The sequence below is a fragment of the Pipistrellus kuhlii genome, unplaced genomic scaffold (assembly GCF_014108245.1).
Source record: "Pipistrellus kuhlii isolate mPipKuh1 unplaced genomic scaffold, mPipKuh1.p scaffold_m20_p_3, whole genome shotgun sequence".
NCBI classification, from domain to species: domain Eukaryota; kingdom Metazoa; phylum Chordata; class Mammalia; order Chiroptera; family Vespertilionidae; genus Pipistrellus; species Pipistrellus kuhlii.
The window spans coordinates 174,228,226-174,231,971 of NW_023425529.1; the positions used below are offsets into that span (position 1 = coordinate 174,228,226).

General features: G+C 36.6%; 1 pseudogene; it reads right to left on the reverse strand.

The window, feature by feature from the left end:
* Window positions 1-2,737: 2,737 nt before the first annotated feature.
* Window positions 2,738-3,401, reverse strand: LOC118730574 (annotated as a pseudogene).
* Window positions 3,402-3,746: the final 345 nt, after the last annotated feature.

The following is a 3,746-nucleotide window of genomic DNA, read 5'->3' on the forward strand; positions in this document are numbered from 1 at the left end:
CGCAAACAAATGGTCTTGATATTTATTAAACACACCTGTCAAAGATCTCATCAGATCAGAACAACTCTGTTTGGATTCCAAGAGGAGAGTGATGGATGAAATGTGCTCCTGGTGTCACTGTTTATTTGCTTTCTGGATGAATTCATTTAACAAGAAGACACTGGAAGGGTTGTTAATTATTCCTGCAGTCTCATTTATTGCTTCAGGCATCTGATATATTCTACACCTTGGATAATGTTAATTTTGTTCTTTTGTGATCTGAGCTTGCTGTTTGCAGAAAGCTATGAGATGTAATTTATTTCTCCCCACTTGCCTTCTAAATATTAACTCTTTTGAAAAGTGATTAAATAGATTATGTAAATCACGGTCCCTGCATCCACTTTAAAGGTTAATCCTGCCATCATGTAGCCAGATAATTAATTTGTATTCATTCCTGAGCACTAATTCTCTGGGAAGCTAAGGTGTAATAAGTTGAGTACCCTATTATAGATGGTGCTCTGTGCTTGCCTGTGATAAAATTTGGAAGAAACAAATCTCAAAGCTTTGAGAACAAAAGTTTCTTAGGGCTATTGAGAGGCCCAGTGCATCATGATATTATAGCCACACTTTTTCTGAATGTTTGGAAATAGGTTTTACTGACTATTCTCCTATTCCTTGCGTTTTCTTAAGTGTCACCTCCCTTGTTAGGAAGCGAAGCCTGGTTTAGTTTGTAGAATCTGGGACAGCCCTGCTGCTTAAAAAAGGAAACCTCACACACTTTCTGAAAATTCCAGGCCAGGAGAGACCTATAAGATGTTTTCATAGCTTCAACTGTCCATGGCTATGCCCTACGCTGAGCATAGCCATTGGTTAGCCACCTCTACCTTCTCCCACAGAGTCAGCCACCGGCAGGGTAACTCTTCTCCTGGGTTAAGAATTCTCCTGCTTAAAAATTCCTCCTCACCAGCTGGCCCCTTCACTGTCTCCTGCTGCCAATGCCTCTTCTGTTTCCTTCTTTAATCAAGGTGGGTTGTGGAGCTTAAAGCTTTTCAATTTCATGGGCCTGCTTTAAGAAAAGGAATATAAACATGTAAATTCAGAATTAGATACAAACATGAATATGTATTTTTAAAGGCTAATATAAACACCCAGAAAGTCATAAAAATAACATTATTTTTCTATTATTTCACTGCCTGAAACAACTTCACAATCCATTTTCCCTACATTTTTTGGCTGCCTACTCTTTGATTACTTCTTTTTATGACAGTTTTGTGATTTTTTTAAAATAGAGAATTGCAAGATAATTTGGTCTTTCCTCTACTACAGATCATCAGAAATAGTTTTTCATTGATAGTTGTATTGAATAAAAGATAACAAATTCACACACTGACATGCTTGCTGTTTATAGTACTGCTTTAAGTTTGGGCCCTACAAACAGATTTAGGATAAATTCTATTTCATGAAATTCCCATAAAGAAAAAAACACACATAGAGTTTATAGTTGTGTATGTTACATTACTGTGAACATTCCTGACAAGAGAAGCTTTCACTTTGATTAGGCTATTGTAAGAATCAAATCCTTGGCTTCATGTTTATTCATCTGATGATTAGAATTTTCTAGCTCTGACTCCAAACATTTATCTTTTACTTTGTGTGTGTGTGTGTGTGTGTGTGTGTGTGTTCACTTACTTGAACAATACTACATTTACCATGTTATCATCATGGAATATAATTCAGGTTAGAATTTCACAAGTGCAATAAAGTACAACTAAGTTTTTGTATAATGTCTTTCCAGAGCTTGCTCTTGAATCATTTATCACTTTCATTACAGGTAATTTGTTTAGTTTAACATTTATGATTCTTACAGAGAAAATGAACATACTGCGCATATTTAAAAACTGTTTTTTTTCATTACCTTTGTGTTGGCACTTAAAATACATACATCTATTTCAAGGTGATATTTTAAATTATTCTAATATAACAGCAGCAAAAATAGATTTCTGCAATTAGAAAAGAGCTAAATTGAGATCCATAATTATTTATGTTTACAAGTGTGACTCTAAAATAAATACTACTTTCTAGAAGCTGTTATCAGCTTGTTAGGTTTGGTAAACACACACACACATGATCAGTTGTGGGGAGGTTTGTAACATTATATGCCATGCACTATTTTTAAAGGGTTCTTCAAGGGCCAACCAGCCCGCTGAAACCGGTTTGGCTCAGTAGTAGAGCATCAGTCTTTGGACTGAAAGGTCCCAGGTTCGATTCTGGTCATGGGCATTTACATTGCGGGTAGTAGGGAATATGCAGGAGGCAGCTGGTCGATGTTTCTCTCTCATCAGTATTTATAGCTCTCTATCCCTCTCCCTTCCTCTCTGTAAAAATAAATAAATAAATAAATAAATAAATAAATAAATAAATATTATTTTTTTATTTATATATATATGTTTGTGGTTTTTTTTTAAAGAGCCAACCAGCCCTAAAAGCTAAAGTCCCCATTCAGTCCACAAGGCAGGCAGAAAAAAGTCAAAGTAACGGGGCAAACAGGATTCCTACATAACATCCAAAGCATGTGAAACTCTGCAACAACAGGGAGTAGTCAGGATTGGCAGGCTGTTTTTGCTTAGAACTAATTCCACCAAAAGAGGTTAACAAGGTGGACATTTTACCACTATCAAGTGCATTTAAAAGTGACATGTTTCTTTTGTGCTAACCTGACTCCCATGAATGACCTAGCTAGTGAACTAGTCACTAGTCATTTAGTCACCTGGCAAATCAAGCCTGCAAAAAAGGAAGCCAATATTCAAATTAATGTGTTATTGTCTGACCCTCTCAAATTATTTATTTTCAACATAAACATGTAACTTCAATGTGAGATATCTAACTATAACAAACACCACCATCAAGACCAAGACAGCTTCTCTTCTTCTATGGTTTAGGTTTTGCCCCAGAATTTCTTATACATGGCATAGTCCATATATTTAAAAAGTTTTTTTTTTTTAATCTTCAACTCAATAAAACAGCAATCATAGGTCTAGTCCAAATAATGAGTCTTACTTGCAAACCTATGCCTGTCTAGGCTCTTTGGTGGAATTATAAACTCACTGACGAACAGGAGTGTCTTTCTCCCTTTATAACCAAGAGTCATTGCTCCCTCAACAAAACCTCAGGCTGCCACACGCATGTGGATCAGGTGAAAGGACATTTTAATATTTTCCCCTCTTCTTCAATTTATATAATCCATATGCAACGATTGCTGCCAAACCTGCCATTCCAATAGGGGCAAATGGTGTCTCTCTAGCTTTTCGGATAAACTTAGGTCCCTGGCCTTCATCATATGAAGAGAGAGAAACATCTGTGTTGGTTGACATACTGATTGAAGAATCTTCCAAAACCAACAGGACCTCTCAAAGTCCAGCCGGCTTCTCTGACTCCAAACATTTAGACATTTATTTATTCTCCACTATCCTGATCCTTTCCTGCCCTGTCACTGGAGAACTCTTTCATATCCAGATGTGATCTCTGGCCATGCATCTTCATCTGATGATGGGGTAAATCAGCACACTCAGTAGTAGGTTTATTCTTAAAAAGCATTCTTATGTGGAATGATTATTCATGAAAATGACTGAAAACCATATTAATATACCCCACTAAACCCAGATTAAATGTATACCCCAGTCAAATTCTCCTTAGCCAGGTCACCAAAAGGGTCCTGGACATTCCAGGGCCAACAAATAAATGGGTTAAGTAGAGCAAAGGGAATGTTA